At 31.4% G+C, this 13,560-nt stretch overlaps 1 protein-coding gene across 2 annotated transcripts in view; it reads left to right on the plus strand.

Annotated features, from left to right (window-relative positions):
- Positions 1–13,560, plus strand: part of LOC149482110 (uncharacterized) — a 100,274-nt gene that overhangs the window by 53,404 nt on the left and 33,310 nt on the right. For both annotated transcript variants that reach the window (XM_089704127.1, XM_089704128.1), the window contains exon 3: positions 829–881. The gene's annotated coding sequence lies outside the window, so the exon portion shown is untranslated. The remainder of the gene's footprint in view (positions 1–828; positions 882–13,560) is intronic.

The raw sequence follows: 13,560 nt of genomic DNA on the forward strand, positions 1-13,560 counted from the left end.
GTTTTGTATAAATTCAGTACAAAAATGAAATCAAGCTGGGTCTGTTAATTTCTTAGCACTCTGCTCTCAGTGAGCGTAAAATTTGGAACGGTTAACATAATTTTCCTCATAAACAATTTCGCGATCCAACCTTGAACACTTGCACTGTCCTACATTCCGCCAACCTTTAGAGCGCGAGCATTTTGCGCGTCAGCGAGTTTTGCATAATAATAGTACAATGGATCGATTCGTACAAGCTTGTAGCTATTACAAAACATCGAACACCTCGTAGCCGCCCTCTCGCGTCTCATGAATTATTCGTCGTTGTGAGTTGTGACAACATCGATTCAGCCCCGGTGGACTTACGCCGGATCTGCCGAGTGTAATGTCAATGAATGTAATCGAATACAACAAAACAGAGAAATGCATTTTAATGTTTGTAGGATGGAACTTTCGCGTTCTGTTTTTCAGTTCTCTGTGGATTTGTTGAGTGTAATAAAATATGGCAAAGGAAAATTTTACAGAATTTGTCTCGAATTTCTTCATCTCAAATTTCGCATAAAGCCCTTTACTTTTTTTGTAAATATACCAGAAACAGTTAAGTTGACGTTGGAGGGACTTCCGATGAAAGGGTAAAGTTTCTTAGTAAAAAAAACTTCCGTCCTTGGACCTTATTCAGTATTCCCTTTAGCGAAAAATCTAGTCAGAAAAAAAATCCATTAAAATTTCTCGGCCCGTTCAAATGTAACGTCATAAATCAAAACATTAATTTAGAAAAGTACATTTGCTTAGTGAATAAATAATTTTTCTATCAGCAATTTTACTCAAACGAATTTTTTGTTTTTACAGACCGTCTAAGTTCGTGAGAGCCGTCTTCAAGAGCAAAAGTGCCACTCAGAAACGTAAGTTATGCTTTTTTATTTTAGTTCAGAATAGTACTTAGGAATGCTGCTTTCTTAAATATACAATTTTAATGATATAAAAGTATGAAGGAGTTAATAAACTTACTTTGCTATTGTGAATTTTTTAATTTTTAACTCAAACTTTGATCGAAACTAAAACTCTAATTTTATTTAAGTACGCTCATTACAAAAAATAAGTACATTAGATATACATCTAAAACTGCCACTGCAACAAAACTACAGATATCCATTCACGATTTATAAAAACCATGTTTCGCGTTTGAGTCCAAAAAAATTATATGCTCAATAATATAAATACAAAAATCTTTGAACTTAAAAATCATTTACAATCATACTCAAACACAACACAGTTCCTTTATTGCCATACAAATATTTAACTTCATTGCGATCGTAGCGAATCTGTAAAGGCATTACGGTTGTGATATATAAAAGCAATTACTGAATACACCGGCAACTATAATCTCTTTCAATGTAAAAGCCCACCGACCAACTTTAATTAAACGCTTAATATTGATTAAAAATGCATCCACGGTTTAACTTATTACTTAATGAGGCGTTGTAATAAGTATGTTAATGTTTATTAGTCCCAATCGGATTATACGGATTATGGGTTTTATGTATCATTTTATTAAAATTGCGATACAGTATCGCTTTATAATTAAAAATAAATTTTAGTAATTTGTCCGTAAATTGATAACATATTTGTATCTATTTTTCTTCTTCAACTTTGACTTTTGACTTCGAGATTACTATTGTCTAAGAATAACATAGAGAGATTGAAAATATCATTTAATAAATCGAATACAATTTCTAGATGCTAGATACAGATAATATTAACGCCTTCGCGCTTATTAATTGTATAATAAATAATTGGATTATACTGTCATGACTCAGGTGTTCGTGAAGGACTTGGCGTCTAATAAAATGTATTGACTGAATCTATTTTTGTTGAGGACTTTTTGTTTTTAATATTTATTAAACTGGTAACGTTTTCTGTAAACAAATTTAGTAAAATTGTTGAATTTTCAGTAGATTTCATATACGTAGAAAGAATAAAAAGTTATGTACATTTTAAAGCAAATAACACTGCATTGTAATGTTTTATTTAATACGTAAATTTCTTTGACGCATGCATGAAAAAAGGCTTTCACAATTGTTCATATTTGTAAATGTAATTCTCTATATTTATCCTGGTACATTTATGACAAAGGATTACAGCACTAACTGTACGTTAGTTTACCTTGAATAAAATATGTCATGAATTTTCTTCGTTTATTGGGCTATACGATATAAATAACTTTATTTCCAGCGTCTAAAATAGAACAAAATTAAACTAAAGTTAAGGGCAATAACATCACGCAAAATTCATAACTATTTCATTTCCAATTTCAATATATCAAGGGCCATCGAACGTTTGTACAATTTCCAAACAATAGCTGAAGAGTTCTGTTAATATAATTAAGTATCGGAAAGTTTAAAGGCCCCCGTCAATATTATCCGGAGTTCGAGGATAAATGGATTAGGGTAAACAGCATAAAGAGCCTTTTGTATCCGAAATTAAATGTCACCCGGCGTCATTATTCAGCTCTGTCGTGACACCCAGCGGCTGACTGTTACCGCTCTTGATAATAAGTTTATGAACTTCGATTTTGTCAGCTTAATTAATCAACGTATTTGTGCCTTTCTGTACTTTTTAAAGTTGAACATTTTTGCTTACAGCTGTTACAGAACGGTATCAGATAGCGCAAAGGAATGGGGTAAAAGTTTGCGGTAGCCAGGAACGTTCTAAGGGGACATTTTTCTTTGAAGGATTTTCAGGTCTTTGTTTTTTACATAATAAATGTAACGGTCAGAGATTTTTATAAAAATTTGAGAAATATTTTTATTTACCACGACTATATTATATTATTTATGTTCCATGTATTATTATAATGTTTGATAATCTTAATATCTAGGTTGATCCAAAAGTAATGATAATTGGGTATTTCCTGTGCACATAAAAATATAAAATAAATATTTTTTGCTTGCTCATGTACTCACTAAGTTATCACAAAAAAATCATATCAACAGGCCACGTTTCCAAGTATTTACATTAATTTGAATGTGAACCGTGGGTGCCAGAATGTTTCCCGACGAAAAGAAGAAACAACGATTCGACATTTAGAGGGTGAATTTCCAAATTTTTTATGAGATCAGGATAATTTTTTGGCACGATTTGTGATCATGGACGTTACCCGGGTTCACCATGTTTATGCTGAAACCAAGAAACAATCAATGGCCTGGATGCGAGCTTCCAAAGTGACGATGAAGAAATTCAAAGTGAAAATCAGTGGGGTAGATTAAAGCGGTAGTTTTTTGGGACGCTGAAGGAATAATTATGGTGGGATATTTTAAGAAGGTAGCCACTTTATTGGGCTCTTACTACACATACCAAATTAAAAGATTGCGGTAGGTTAGTGAGGAAAAGAGACATGGCAAAATGCGGGCTTGAATGCTGTTTCACCCAGACAACGCACCAGATCACAAAGCGTCAGTTGCAATGGCTGCCATTCAAAAATCGGCATTCCAAATGCTTGAACACCCACCCTGTTTGTTAGATCTAGCTCCTAGTTATTTCTATCTCTCTCCTCGGCACAAGAAACACCTTCGAGGCAAGAAATTTTAAGACGACAGCGAAGTGATGGCCGCAGTAGAGGGGTTTTTGTGGATGAAGTCAAAGTTTTTTTTTTTAAGTTTAAGAAAAAAATATCGATGTATATTATCTAGTTAGAAGACTATCTAGAGGAATACATAATAATTTTAACTGTAATGACCTTGTTTAATATTGATTATCATTACTTTTGGATCAACCCATGTATATAAATCTCGTGTCACAATGTTTGTCCTCAATGGACTCCTAAACCACTTAACCGATTATAATAAAATTCGCACAACATGTGCAGTTCGATCCAACTTGAGAGATAGGATAGGTTTTATCCCGGAAATCCCTCGGGAACGGGAACTATGCGGGTTTTTCTTTGAAAACGCGGGCGAAGCCGCGGGCGGAATGCTAGTAATTAATATAGTACAATTGTAAGTGTATCCCTTCTTATAAAATTTGAAGGTAGCTTGTTTAATATTTCAACAATTGTATTATCAAGTAATGTCAACATAAATGACCCATTCATTTACCTCGCAATTTTCTTTTCACGTTTCTAGATTTTTCGTTTTTCAAGATAAAAACTTCATTGAAATATCTATAAACATCAATATCGTGATAAAGCATCGCCCATTATATCTTATAATGAAGCCGCTCTTCAAACATCACAAGCAATTAATATCGTCGTCACATGTAAAAGACGTTTTACAGCATTCCATTAATTATATTTGTAACGGCTGTCGAAGATGCTCAACCGAACTTTATGAGGGGGAATTAATTTAATAAATATTTAATTATTATTATAACAGGGTGAGGACACGGTGCTGTAATTAAAATGTTTAATGTTTATTTTGTTGTTTGGTATTTGGTATTTCATATTTATATTCGTTTTGATAGAAAGTTTGATGCTTATGCGATTAGAATTTTGTTAATTTAATAAAAGTTTCTCGTAATGGAAAGATAATTATTTTGCGATATATTTAATTATTAAATCTAAAACAACAGTGGCAGTATCTATAAATAGTACAAAAGACGCAAAAATAAAAAAAAATTGTCGTCTTATTACGCGGTAATTCTGACTGACGCATCATAAACGCTGAAATGTTCATGGCAATTCGTACTAAAACACACCAAGATTGTATAGACGATCGTAGAAACAACGAAGTAAAAGCCAACAAAGTTGTGAAATGCTGCACAAGATGCGACACCGCAACTCTAACAAATGTTTGGGTCGACTCTAAGTCATCTAATCAAGGATCACCGAGTCAAAACAGCTGCGGACGCTATTTTGTATGACATATTATAATCTGTGGTATTTGTATACGTTATTTACGCTGTGACGTACTCACGTCATCAACGCCCGCGCCTAAAGCGCGTCACACACGGTGAAGATACTATAATATTTTATCTTAAGATACTGTAACATTTTATATTACAGTATCTTATGGTATCTGGTATCAGCGTTCTGACCATCATTTTTCTTTTTATCATTGCGTACTAAGACCCCTGTAGAACCAAACCCGAAATTTTGTGGGTCATTTGTAACAGGATGGCGGTTCTACAGGGGTCTTAGTACGCAATGACAAAAAGAAAAATGATGGTCAGAACGCTGATACCGGATACCTTAAGATACTGTGATATAAAATATTACAGTATCTTAAGATAAAATATTATAGTATCTTCACCGTGTGTGACGCACTTTATTATTTGAAGCATTAAAAAAAATGATGTGTTCATATGAACAGGATGATAGTATTTTTTTTATTTTGACAAAGCATTATTTTACACATCGCTTGTAACCTGTTATCATTATGAAACCGTATCACGTAAAGCATTAAGTACATATCTTTCTATATTTCAAGAAAATCATTCTAGCCATTTCTAAGATTTAGATTATACTTAAATTAAAATAATTGTTCGTTTAAATGACAATATAAAAAGATAAATTAGATTGGCTATCTCAGTCCCACTACAGAACTAATAATGTTGATAACACTCGTTCCAGCAGATGCATATAACTCATGATTCAGAAGATTTCCCAGAGCGGCGCAATTCAAAGTTAGAGATTCAAGCTGCTCGTTATCTGCAAGTGTCATGTAAAGTATTCGAAGCACGTAAATTACAAAGTTATTGTATCGCACTGTATTCGCTAAGTTTCGACAGGAAATAATAATATATATTGAGACTGTACTATGTAATTTGAAGATAATAATTTCGATAGTAAACGATTAATGACGTTCTATTTTGAAATAATAAATTAGGCGCAAGCTAAAATTCAATATCGAATTGAATAATTTGACTTATTCTAGATAAACTTCGAAATAGCAATATTATATCGATTATTATGTTTCACCGTATTATATAAGTACCTATTTACGAATTTTAACGAAAATTCTAATAGAAATAACGCGTCCCATTTTTTATTTTATAAATAATAATGTATTAAGTAACACAATGTTGCACTGAACCTAATGAACTACCCCAAATTATCATTGTACACTAATATTATCCTTGAATGGATCCAAATAATCAGTTGTATCATCACACTTCGAAGGACATTTTGTAACGGCATTATACAGTCGTCTACGAGCATTGCAAAACCACCACCAATTATTCAATCTGAAGACTTGCTTTGCTTCCAAATTAACATAATAGAAGCAAAATACCTTATATTTATCCTGCCCACGTTTTGTCTGTACACTGATTACTATCTTATGTTAAGTATCGAATAATTTGTCTGCCAATTAATAATTTAATTTATATGACCAACCTATTTTAAATATTTTGAAAATGTAAGTTTTGTTTTATTGGGAATAGGGAAGCGCTTGGCCACAATCTCGCCTGATGTTAAGCTGAGATGTGGTCTAAGATGGAACGCGCTTCCCTAGAAGGTACCTGTTCACTTTACGCTTGAAGACCCCCATTTTGTATTGTACCATATAAGTTAGTACTAACTAGCTACGTAGCAGGTTAAATATCCTTACCCTACAAAACGCTTCCTTTAGAAAATTAATCGTTATTTTATTTATATAAACCATCTAGCTTTTGCATTGAATAATCATCTCTAAGCTTTTTGTAACCTTGGTTTATCCTTGCCTTGATCTGTGTTATAAATAATTACTAGTCACTAGTTATGACCGTAAAGAGGCTATTCGTCTTGAACTTGTATAATAGATTGGTCATACATTTTACTATCTTGTTTGTTTATGTTTACAACACAGATGCAGTATATTACATAACGAGGTAAACAAGTTAACTACATGAGCGTATTCCGCTAGTAAGCATTGACACACTATGTTTTAAAATAAATTCTCTAGTTTCACAATAACATTGTTGTTCTTGATTGTCTTGGTTATACATAATTACGTAAGTACGCGTCAATGTGACAAAAATTTAAATAATTTTTATTCAATTTTGACGTGAAGGTGTGTTCATTAACATTAATTTAATAAATGCCAGTGTAACTACGGCATTGTTACCAGTTATCATACTTTCAAAAAGTATATTATTTACATGAAAACTACAATTTGCCGCATAGCAAAAGCATTATCTATTTTTGCCAATATATATCACTACAACGGAATTTCCTCTGTATAATTATTAATTAAAAAGCCAGCTTATTATATGCCACTTATACAAGATTCATGCGCTGTAATTCCACTCCGTTCGTAATTACTAAACAATGTTTGAGTAAATTAGCCTCATAAACGAATTAATTAGTGATAATCGTGCGTAAATCTGTGCGCACTAGGTGTAAAAGTGAGCTCGCCTTGAGAACGGATTTCTATTTTTTCACAGCCCTGCTGAGCCAATTACATGATGTAAAGAGGACCTTATAATTTGTAATGAGATTGTGCGTTTCGATAAATCAAAGAGAGCGTGGCTGCGTATCATCAGAGTGCTTATCTCATTCTTTATGTTCCATAATTCTTTGCGCCATTGCGTACACTAGCTCCGCCATGAGAATACAATTTTATGCATATGTTTGAGGGGGGTTAATGTTTAAATATTTTTTCATTACAGTTTTAAATATAACCTAGTATTTCGAGGTTCAGGAAATTCACTTCCGTTGAGTTGAGTTTACTAACATTCTAAAATGAATTAGGTAAATCGACCCATTTCGTAACTCACTCGTTAGAATTATATTAAAGAACGAATTTGCTCGATACAAAGCACTTCTATATTCTCACTACCACAATACACTATAATTATAATTCCCCATGAGATAAACTCTAAACTTTGTGACGCTTACCACAGTATACACTATACAGATATAAAATGGATTAGCTTGTAAAGAAACAATGCTGTTTATTGCACTTATTTGCAATACGCAACCACGAGTGCCTTATCGCTATGAAGTACACTTGATTGGGCCACACTAGGCCATTTGCCGTGGGAGCTTCCCACGTGACAATAATAATTAGCTAACCAAGCTTTAGCCACTTTGAATTGTCACTACTATTGAGTTAGAATTTGTGTATAGTTCTTTTATAATCCGATTATACTAATGATATTAAAACTACGACTTTATTAAGTTTAACTTTAAGAATAACAATTGAAAAGTTAGTCTTTTCAATTGTTCTTCTTAAAGTAAAAGATAAATACTCTTTTACTTTTTTAATAATGTTGGTTTTGTCTTTTTAATCTGACACGTACGTGTTTTCACTATCTAATTTTATTATTTGCTATTCTACTTTCATAGCATTTCACTTAAAAGTGAAAATGTAAATAACCTTTGTTTTAGAACGATAATGGTCAACCATTATGGTTTCATTAACACAGTTCCTCGAGATTTCTAATAAAAGAATAAACTATAAAGATTAAAGACTATAGAAATGTAGCATTTTGTCCTTTGAACCTTGTATTTTTCTCATCTTTTTACTAAATAATGCATACAATTTATTTTGGTAAAACTGCAGATAGCTCTATTTTGAATCATCATTTGTATCACAATCAAATTACTCGGTTCGTATCAAACAAAACAAATTAATATGCGATACCCATACCGATATCAAAACTCGGTACAATATACTAATTCCTATATGTAGTTACTAAAATTGCCAACAGCAATTTCCCGTGACGGTTGAAAAATTATATTTGTCAATTGTTGTCATATCAACACAAATACATTTATAATGACTGCACACTGCACATGACTGCATCGATCAATGTATCTTTTTAATGTAAAACATTATTTTATTTTTATATATTTATTTATTTCTATATTTATATATTTACGAATCACGACAACTACCGAAATTATAATTGTTTTTAAGTGAATTTAAATCTATGTTCCAATGAAAATGACTAGAAAGATAGGTATGCTCAAATTGAGGAAAATCTAAAAATTTAATTTAGGCTTAATTTATAAATAATAGAGCAATAGTATATTGCTCTAAATGCATCCGAAACAGTCGTATCAATGTTTAATTACTCATCTAACCCTTTTGAATATTCTTATTCAACGTTTTGCTTATTTTAAAAGGACAATATTAGTCATTTCCGCAATAAATATGTATATTTTTATTTATTCTTTTAATATTGAACAACATAATAATATAAACACAGGATTTAAAATTCTCGCAAGATACTAAAATAATCAAGGTCAGTCACATGTACTTGCTAAATCAGAGACACAAATAACATTAAAAATTATAAGCCTGCTTTGTAATTCTATTTTGTATAACCGTTAAAAAATTATTAAAAATTATTGTTTGTCAACATCATTGTTTTATTAATATACTCAAAAGATCTTGACTTTGTTCCGTAGGGGAGAATATTTTATACAATCCTTTAAACTTTAGATATGCTAAGAATATATAATATATTTAATCAATTCTAATAATAAAAAGCTGAAGAGTTTGTTTGCTTGCTTGCTTGAATGCGCTAATCTCAGGGGTCTGATTTGAGAAATTACTTCACTGTTTGAGAGTCCATTTATCGAGAAAGGCTATCATCTAGAATTCTATAGGCTTTATATCGACACTCTTACCAATAGGAGCGGATCAATGCAGGTAAAGCCGCGAGGTACAGCTAGTGTTTCATAAACTTGGCTTTCACCTTCTGTATTAACCAGTAATTTAGCTATAAAAGATAATTGTACATCCATAATTCAACTAACATTAAATATATGCCAAAAAAGTACACTAACGTAGTTATAATATCCGTAATAACTCATTGCGGTCTCTAACGAACGCTAATTTTATTCATGGTTGGAGGTGGCGTGCATTTGGGACGCTTTTAAATAAATCCTTATGAATATGTATCTTCCAAACAATGCTTCTTTAAATTTAATAACGTTGTAATTAGTTACGTAACAGTTGTTTTCATACAATTTTTGTGTAGAAAATTATATCATTTTAGAGTACGCTGAAGAAAATAAAAAAGTAAAGGAAAATGTGATAATAAAATTTTAAATGAAAATTTTTAAATGATTTGACGATACTTTTCATAATTTCATTTGATTTTAAATGAAAAGTGTCGTTAAAATTACGGAGGCTTTCGTATCTCAATGTGAGTATAGAAAAGTAAGGATGTGGGTTTCTACGCACTGACTCATCTTTCGAAATGTCATAATATACCTATTACAATTAACTTAAATTTAATTTAATCTTTAAACTTAAACTGGCATTTTATTTACTCAGTAATTATCCCGCAGAGAGCGTGACTCAATTCGTACTAAAATACGCCCGCTATTTATAGAAAAACTTCATAAAAGGAAAATTAATAAAAATTATAATACCTGATATTGGCTTCATTGTCACTGTACGTTTATTACGTCTGTCAATAAGCTCGATCAATTATTTTGAATAACAACTACACTAACCATTTGAGTCACTTGTAACTACATATAAAATATACAAATTATGAAATATGTGATATCTCTATTGAATAAAGTAGAAATAAAATCAATCTGAACATTTTATTCGATATAGCGATTTTATAAAAAAAAATCTAAATTACATCCACGTTTTAGTAAATATACGAATGGCGATTTAGATGATATATTTTACTTGATGGATTCGAATATTGGAGAATCTATTGATACGAATCTTTTTTTATTCGTATATTTACGGTTCAATAGCAACGGATCTGGACTAAAATATTAGACCTATTGTAACTATAACTATATTTATTTTATACATATATTATAAAAAAATATTATACGTTCATATTCGAGTACCTACTTAGGTTAGATTAAATTATTGTTTTCTAGATACATATTATGTATATCTCATATACTCATTGAGCAATTTGCAAAGCGCATTTGTTTCAACACTACAATGACAACACCGTATATTTCTACACATTGCATCTAACAATTCAATCAATCGATGATCAACAATAGATCTGTTTTCTCAACGAGAAAAGTTGACAAAATGATCATCAACGCGGCAAACCCGTCACGAACATCATCAATGATATCACGATCGGAATGATTAGATAGCGCAATCCAATTTCATAGGAATATCGGCTGCGTCGGCACAATGCAATTTGTTATTGAAGTTTCGACACAAGTGTCCCCGGTTTTCATCTTCATAACATTTGGTGCTGTTTGCGTCGTATTCGGTAACGATATTTGAATGTTGACATTCACGTTCTACCGATGTTCCGCTATATCTTCATTTCATACTGAAAACAATATAAACATTAAACATGTTATATTTCATGCTAACATCTAACCCGTCGGTCAATATGATCTTGCATAAGACGAACTCATTACTACTAATACATAATTAATATTTAAGTTTGTATTTATACGATAGATATCTAAATATTTATACAAAATAAGTAAATGTAGTAAAAGTCTATATTTTCTCTGAACTGTACGAAAATAACCAGTAGGCGAATAGTAAGTTTTAGATTTATAATACTAGAATAGATATTCTAATTAATCAGGGATAATTCATGAATCATGAGCGATAGTTACGTATATATGACTAACGCTATGCGTAAATTACCAATTTCTGTTAAACCAACGATCATAGTTAACAGGAGGGATATCGAAAATTGGCTCCGTGTAATTATGGATCGGATTAACTTAATTAAATTGCACAATCAAGAGCTTTCATAGGTTCACTAGCGCTACTGAATATGCTATATAATGATATACTTCACATAATGACGTATAAATTATAAGATTTTTTATTTATTTACATGCAGAGTTTATAAAGAGTAGGATTTACACTGAGAATGGAAAACTACACTCAAATGCGCATCATTAACATTATGTTATTTCAAGCAAAGAAATGTCTTTGAATGTCGAATAGTGCACTCCACAATCCATGGATAATAATTATATTCAAGCTTATAAATAGAATAGAAGCATAAGTAGATTTGGCAATAATCGTACTTCACCTACCGTTGAGACAACAAATTGTTTTATCGCTATTCCTGAAAAGGTTCCACCAACGCGCACGTAATTCTTTCCAGTCGGCATACAAACAGCCCCTAAGGAGGCGACAATCCTCACCGCAAACAATAAAAATATACATAAAAATAAATTTGATACTTGAAAACCGACGGCCGTGAGGAATATACATTATTTTGATGATTCCACTATTCAACCGGCTAGGGTTAGTTTTTGCCATTTATATTCAACTTATTCAAGTAACTCGAGTAAACAGACTAATAAAACTTTATGTTACTCTATCCTTTGTCACCTAACAGGTTTATTACATTTTTGTTTGTAACGAAATAACACCTATCTTCTTGTGTAATACTGTATAAACTTACTATGGTTACATAAATTTATGAAACGAGTCGCCGCATTAGACAAAAGATTAAATCTCCCAGTCTTATATTTTCATTCGAAAATAGCCAGCCATAGTTAAAAATATTCAGTCTGAAATGTCCAATTACGTATGTCAAATTACTGAAATGAGAATTTTATTTTATTTAAAACTGAAATGGGAGTCCATTTAAGAAAGAATTTAGTCCGATGCTTTTAACCCTCGGACAGCTCTAATCAAGATTGATGCTGAAGTATACCAGCTGTTCATTTTTAGATTTTCTAAATAGATAGAACATAGAGCTATAAATATCTACACTGACACTATACTTTTTTTCAAAGCAAAATAGACATATACATATTATAACAAACTGTTATTATCTCTACTGTAAAAATTAGGAGTTTAATGTACTTCTAAATATATAGAATATGTAAATTGTAAAATGTAGTATAACATTTGTCATAAAAGTCGGTGAAGACAGTTATTATACAATCATTGTGAATCGTATTTTATAGTAACAACGCGTGTCGAATGTGTAACGATAACGCATACTGTTGGAAAACATAATCATAAATCCATTGAAGAACACTTCCAAATAAGCTTCCAAAGCATCCACTGAGGAATGCGCAATTAGGGCTGCGGCAAATATTGAAATATGGTTTTAATACTTATGACCAGCGACGAGAAACATTCAAATTGATAAATAAATGTCGAATTTATATAATTTTATATCTGTATGGTTGATTTAACAGCTTTCTGTAAGTTTAAATGACAAATTATGTATGCAATTTACACAAACTGAATTTAGCCTAATATTCAGAATTTTAAGCAAAAATCGAAGGAGCACTTTACTCAATATTAACACCAACACCCTTATTTTAAAACAGCAAAGTTTTCATTAAAAACAAAAGCTATCACTAACTTATAAACTATTCAAGCTTCCTAATGGAGCTCTAAGTGAAGGCTTTTGAAAACTTGGCTACCTTTCACGGCTACCGTATTTTCTTTTCAGATAATAATTATAACGTGAATTTATAATATTAAGGATTTATAAATCCTATCTTTAGGTTTGATATTATTGAATGATGAGTAATAAACAATATTTTAAGTGAAATGTGTTAAATATTTCAACGTTCACTCCTTTATCTATCTATACATATAATAAAATTGTAGAAATACTAACTATATCATGTAGTCTATACCCGGCGCGGCCTAAGATGATCCCTATGACACTGACAGTTATTCTCAAGAGACAAACTTGTAATGGCGTCACCATTAAATTAGAAAC

The sequence above is a fragment of the Colias philodice genome, chromosome 15, assembly GCF_061535455.1.
Source record: "Colias philodice isolate Cphi_HAF_F1 chromosome 15, ilColPhil1 Martin Lab GWU primary, whole genome shotgun sequence".
NCBI lineage: Eukaryota > Metazoa > Arthropoda > Insecta > Lepidoptera > Pieridae > Colias > Colias philodice.